We start from the raw sequence: 7,090 nt of genomic DNA on the forward strand, positions 1-7,090 counted from the left end.
TCCAAAACTAAGAAAGACCCCAAGACTCTTTGGGTCATAAAACCTCAATTTGAGGGTGTTTTCCGAGTGTTTGGAGGAAATGGGGATGCCCCATCTGGATGGGTTTAAAGCACATTTGGTTACAGAGAGCATCCTCTGGATCCTGCTCCCCTGGATGGCAGGGGAAACTGAGGCACATAACCTCTCACCCACTCCCCAAACCAAATAAAAAGACTCGAAGATTTTTGGAGCACATAAAACTGCAATTTCAGGTGTCATGGGGAAACATCCATTTGCTTAAAATGGGATTTTTGAGGTGTTTTCCTGCTGTTTGGATGAAATGGGGATGCCCCATCTGGATGGGGCATCATTAAAGCACATTTGGAGCATTAACTGGGAGCATCCTCTGGATCCTGCTATGGAGGGGGAAACTGAGGCACATAACCTCTCACCCCTTCCCCAAACCCAGTAAAAAGACCCCAAGGCTTTTTGGGTCATAAAACCTCAATTTGAAGTATTGTAGAGTAACAGTGATTTACTTAAAGTGTGATTTTTCTGGTGTTCTGCTGTTTGGAGGAAATTGGGATCCCCCACCTGGATGTTTTTAAGGCATATTTGGTTCTTGGGAGCATCCTTTGGATCCTGCTATGGAGGGGGAAACTGAGGCACATAACCTCTCACCCCTTCCCCAAACCAAATAAAAAGACCCCAAGGCTTTTTTGGTGACAGAAAACCTCAGTTTGGGTTGTAGTGGAATAAGGTTTGTTTGTTTAAAAATGGGATTTTGGGATGTTCTCCTGCTGTTTGGAGGAGAGGAGGATCCTCCACTGGGAGGGTGTTTAAGGCATATTTGGCTCTTGGGAGCATCCTCTGCATCCTGCTGTGGAGGGGGAAACTGAGGCACACAGCCCCTCACCCCCTCCCTAAACCCAGCAATAAGGCCTCAATATTTTTTTGGGTCTTAAAACCCCCATATCAGGAATTATGAGGCAACATTAATTATTCCATAAGGGGACTTCTGGTTCTCCCACTGTTCGGAGGAAATGGGGATCCCCCTCTGGGATGCTGTTTAAGGAACATTTCCTTACAGCAGAGGGATCCCCCAAACCCCCTCAGGGGCTGGGACAGGACCTGTGGGACACAGCCAGCCCCCAACACTGCCCAAAACAAAGCAAAGCTTCATTATTTCACCCCCAGCTCTGCTTGGCTCTCTCCCTGATGCTGAGCCAGGGGTGGATTTTATCATCCCAACACCCCCAGCCTCAGCCAGGAGCTGGGTACCCCAAAATCCTCATTCTGGGCACCAAGGGGGCCAAGCTGGAGCAGCTCCAGGGTGTTTGTGGTGGCCCTGTGCAGAATCCCATGGGGCTACCACACCTCCAGCACCAGGACAGGCTCTGCCCCAGGCAGGAAAAGCCCCAGGAGGGGCTCCTTTGATGGTGACCTTCGTGGTGGTCAGGGGTTGTGTGCCTCAGTTTCCCCCTCCACAGCAGAATCCAGAAGGTGCCCCCTATAACCAAATGTATCTTAAACACTCTCCCAGTGGAGGATCCTCATTTCCTCCAAACAATGGGAGAACACCCCCAAATCCCATTTTTAAATAAACCAACCACTACAACCCAAACTGAGGTTTTATGCCCCAAAAAGCCTTGGGGTCTTTTCACTGGGTTTGGGGAGGGGGTAAGGAGCTGTGTGCCTCAGTTTCCCCTGCCATAGCAGGATGCAGAGGATGCTCCCAAGGACCAAATGTGCCTTAAACACATCCAGGTGGGGGATCCCCATTTCCTCCAAACAGTGGGAGAGCACCTCAAAAATGCCATTTTAAGTAAATTGCTGTTACTCCACAATACCTCAAATTGAAGTTTTATGTCCCCAAAAAGCCTTGGGGTCTTTCTGTTGGGGTTTGGGGAGGGATAAGGAGCTGTGTGCCTCAGTTTCCCCAACCACAGCAGGATGAAGAGGATGCTCCCAAGGCCCAAACCTGCCTTTAACACATCCAGGTGGGGGATCCCCATTTTGTCCCAACAGTGGGAGAACACCCCAAAAATTCCATTGGGTCATTGGGATGGTGACCACCTCCAAAACCCATTCCTGCCCCCAACCCTCCTTCAGACATCATCCAAAAAACACGTGGATCCACATCACCCTAAAAACAGAGCAGCACAGTGGCTCTGAAGGGCTCTGGGGGCATCCCCAGAGCCTTGGGGATTTTTGTCCCACCTTGGGGATTTTCATCCCACCTTCCCAGCTCCTCTGGCTCCCCCAGCCACTCCCAGCTCAGACATCCATGTGGTAACGTCCTGCACTTGTTTAGACTCAGCCCTGGTTGCTGTGCTCAGTAACTCCTTCCAGATGTGAGCAGCTCTTTGCATAACGTCCCCGTGGCCACGTCCTGCCTGTGCTGGCTTCATTGCAGAGCTTTTTACATTTTTTAGTATTTTTTTAATGCTCTTTCTCATTCTCAACCCTGCACACTGCTCCACAGGAAAAAATTCCTGGCCAGTGCCACCAGAACATCGTCCCTGTCAGAAAGGTTTTTGTGAGATGAGTGTTTGGCCTGTCTGACATCTCTCCTACCCTGGAAACCTTTCCAAAAAGCTACATAAGCTCCTGGAAATGCAGCCAGTGCTGGGGGTGAGGGTGAGATGAGACTGGAGGTGGGAGACAGGGATTTAAGCTCTGCCCCAGGGCCCAAATCCCTGTGGCCTTTTCATGGATGTGGCACAGAGGACCAGGGAGCTCCAGAACTTGGAGGCCTCATAGATCTGGAATATGAAGGTCTGCAGGGGTGGCCAAAGCCCTGATGACTCTCTGAGGGGCTCACCAAGAGGTTTTTGCAAGAAGCTGAGCCCACCTCTCACATGGAGACCTGGTCCTTGCCAGGTGCAGTTTCTCCTTCCTGATGAGGGAGAAGCTGTTCCTGCAGGGGCCACCAAGACAAGGGGAAAAAACCTTGGAAGGGGCACAAGCAAGGTGTGAAACCCTTTCTTTAAGCACAGTGACCACAGCAACCTTCCTGAGAGACAAAACCAAGGTGGTTTCTTGGCCACAGCCACCCAGGGGCTACGTGGGGTTGGCTGAAAGAACCTCCTGAAGGTCCCCACAAATCCCAGTGGAGTGAGATCCCACCCAGCCTGGCTTGGGGGCTTTGTGCTGTTGGTTCCTGGGGCATGTGGGTGACTGATCCTTCATTGGAGCTTCTTCAGCTGCTGGGATTGCTGGCTGAGGGTAACTCCAAGCTCTTGGTGCCTTCACACAAAGTTCTGCAAGTTCTGGAGCCTTCCTGGGAGGCTGTGGGCTGGGAAATGGCTCTGGCATAGCTTGCACAGCATCGCTGACTGTGAAAAATGATGAAGGGAAGGTTAACAGGGTCCACAGAGGGATCTGAGGGTCCAGAGTTCAGCCCAGTTGCTGTTAGGGAACAGGTTCTCCAGGAGGGCAAAGTTCTGGAGAAACAGGCAACAAGGGGTTTCTTGTTGACACAGAAGAGTTGGGCCTCCTCCCTGGGACTTCCCAGCAGTGTGGTGGCCACAAAAGGGACATCTCCCATAGCTTTAACTCTTCCTTTCTCTCCTCAGGCCATGAGAGGGCAACTGCAAGGTCACAGAGGGTCTTCAATGAAAGATCAGCCACAACAACACAGAGGAAAATGTTTAGGGCAACCAGGAGAGGTTTCTATTTTCTTGGTCTAATTGACAACTGGTATTTCCATTTGCATTTCCATGGTTTCAGACTTCCCCAAAGGAAGTGTCATCAAGGACAAGGGATGAGAAGAAAGCTGAGACCCTGTAAGAGCTCAGGGAGCTTTGGGTTTGTGAGGAACCACAGAAGAACCTGGAGGTGTTTGTGCAGATGGGGCACTGGGGGACAGAGTTTGGTGGTGGATGTGGCAGTGCCTGGTAGTTAAAGGTCAGATTTGGTGACCTCGAGGGTCTTTTCCAACCTAAATGATTCTGTGAAGACCCAGGTGGACCTGGAATGATGAATTCCAAGGTGGAACCACGGCTCTGCCTGCCTTGGATCCCCTGGTTTTACAGCTGTGCTCTGCTGAGCATCTCCTCTAGGCTGGAATTCCTGTGGAGGGGTGCTCCAGGAGATGGTGAGATGAGGTTCTGTGGTGTCCCCCCTTCCTGAGAGGGTCAGGGCTTGGACAGAGCAGGAGGGAAGAGCCCTCCAGATTCCCTTGGGACACAGGATGGAGGCTGGGGACGTGGTTAGGGACATAGGCCAGAGGTTTTCATTCAGCAGCTGGTTTTCTGAGCAGGATCATGGAAAAGAAGGGATCAAATCAGGCCAAGGGAGGGAGAAAGAAAGAATAAAAAATAGGGGAAGCAAGAACATTCCTGGAGGCTGTCTGGCCTCTCTCCCTCCAACCTCCTGAGAGGAGCAGGAGGAGGAGGGAAACAAAACAAAAGGCACAAGAAAAGAAGGAGCCAAAATAGCACTAACACGAGGGCTGCGAGGTCCAAAGCAAGCAGTGCTGGGGCAGGCCCCTTCCCAAAAACCCGTCAGCCCTCGGAGGATCTGGGGGTCCTGCAGAAAACGCTGCCCTTTTATGGCCAGGCGAGGAGGGCCGAGCACAGGATCCTGCCCTACTAAGGGAAAACATCTCCTGCTCAGTGCTTGCAAGGAGAACACCCACAGTGAGTATAGACAAGCTCTCAAAGGACGACTGAAATACTGCTGCTCGTGTTGACCCCGATTCTTCTCTTCTTTTTTCCTTGGTTTTTTTTTTTTCCTCTCGGAGTTCTCACTTCTGCCTCCAAACCGGGGAGGGGGGAAGCAAAAAAAGCAAAAACCAAAAAAAAAAGAACCAAACCAAAACAAAACAAAACCAAACACCCATAACCAAAAACAAAACAAAACAAAACAAAACAAAAAACAAAAAAAACAAAAAAAAAAACATTTAAAAAGAAAAGTGATGATCCAGGCAGGGCTGGCTGGGTCCAGGTGAAACCCTCCCATCGTGGGGTGGGGAGCAGGTTCAGGAGGGTTGGGTGGGGAGGTGGGTGAAGCCCCCTGAGCTGTTCCCCTTCCAGCAGTGGCTGTGCTGGTGTTTATCCTGCCCTGGGCCGTGGAAGGGCTGTGATCCAAGCAGGGAAGACGTTACTCCACTCTCAAGCACGATGCCTGTGCCAAGCCCATCCATCCACTGCTGCAAATCCCGGCCCTGGCTGACCCAGAATCTGCTGCCTGGGATGGAACCACCACCTCCCAAAGCTGCAAAAGCCTCTCTACCCCGTGGCAGGTGGTATTTCCACCACGAATAACTTTTACCTCTGCTTGGCTGAGGCAGGGAGGGGAATCCACACTGTAAGTATGACCCTGACTCATAGAAACCCCAGTGAATTTGTATTTTTCTGTATTTTTCATGCACCCAAGAATTTATCCACCCACGGGTATCTTCTGGATCCGGCAGCAGCCAGGTTTTAATTCACAGAGGCTCATGTTGAATTATAGGCCTTTTTTCCTACCAATTTTGTAATCACCAGGTTTAATTTGATGTTTGGTAACACCAATGTTAGGAAGTTTTAACCTTTGAGTTAGCGCACAGCAATGAGAAGATCTAAGAATTAATGAAAAAATGCTGGGATGAGTGAATTTGGTTTGGTGACCAGGTTTTGGTAGTGGGGGGCTACAGGGGTGGCTTCTGTGAGAAGCTGCTGGAAGTTTCCTTCGTGTCCAGCAGGAGCCAATTCCAGCCAGCTCCAGGAATGACCCAGTCTGGCCAAAGCTGAACCCATCAGAGATGGGAGCAGCACCTCTGGGGAAAACAGATTTAGGAAGTGGGAAAAAACCCTGCAGCTGGAGACAGAGAGAGTGAGGCCTCAGGTTTAACTTCTATATTTTTCAGATTCTGTGCTGCTTTAGTGTGTGGGTCTGAGCTTCACATCAGGGCATGGTGAGCTCTGTGCACAGAGCAGGGAGACAAAACAATTCCTGCTCCAGCTGGGCACCAAGGACAAATGATCCAAATCTCAGCCCAAATCTCCACCGTGGGCTGGAGAGAGAAAAACAAGCAGGGTGGGACTGCATGGGCTAAAGCTGGAATGGGACAATGAACTGCAAGATGCAAATGGAGCAGAACTGATCCAAGGGAGAGACCCCGGGAGCGCTCGTGCATTTTGGGGCCATTTTGGTTCATCTTGGGTGCAGCCCTGGCTGGGCTCTTGTGCTGCCCAAGGTGCATCCATGGAGGCCTTTCAATAAATCCCTGCTTTATTCTTTAACTCTGTCCAGCCTCTGTTCTAGGCCAGCCTGCACAAGGCATCAAGAGGAGTCAGGATATGTGAGAGGAACAGCCCTGCAGACCCCCAGGAGGAGGGGCAGGAGCTGCTGCAGGTGCTGGAGCTGTGATTCCCCTAAAATTCCATGGTGCAGCCCGTGGAGCGCCCCTGCAGCCCATGGATCCACCTGCAGGACATGGAGGAGCCCATGCTGGAGCTGGGGGATGCTCAAAGCACCCTGTGACCCCGTGGGGAGCCCACACTGGGGCAGGCTCCTGGCCTGTTGGGATCTTTAGCTTCTCAGAGTGACCCCGAGATGTGTTAGAAAGTCTCTTTACCCAGCCCGGTGCTTGAAGAAGGAGTCAGAGCTCTTCATTTCTCAGTCTCAAGGTTGTTTATTGTATCTTATCTATAAAATTCTTTCTCCTGCCCTGCCGAGGTCTGCTCAGGAAGACAGTCAGAGGCACTCTGCCTGCCCCCGGGTTATCTTTTTATACTAAAAACTACGTGTACAATGTTTACAATTACTTCCCAATACCTATCACCTATGTTAGACAGTGAGCTTCTACTCTAAACCAATTTAAAAGTGCCAACATCACAGCAGAAGATGGAGGCCAAGAAGAAGAAGGAGAAAGGCTGGACATGCCCAGATTCCTCCATTTTGCCCCCTGAATCCCCATTCTAAAAACCCCAAAATCTACTTTTTTCACCCCGTGATAAATTCACTATCATTCTACTTAATTTGTCATGGCTTGCAGATCTTCATCTAAGGTTGGTAACTTGCTCCATGGGTCATAATCAAAACCACAGGGGCATCTTGGGCTCTGTGCCAGGGTCCCTGAGCCCCCTGGCAGGGGTCCTGGCTGCTCGGGACAGCCAGAGGG

The sequence above is a fragment of the Camarhynchus parvulus genome, chromosome 2 (genome assembly GCF_901933205.1).
Source record: "Camarhynchus parvulus chromosome 2, STF_HiC, whole genome shotgun sequence".
NCBI classification, from domain to species: domain Eukaryota; kingdom Metazoa; phylum Chordata; class Aves; order Passeriformes; family Thraupidae; genus Camarhynchus; species Camarhynchus parvulus.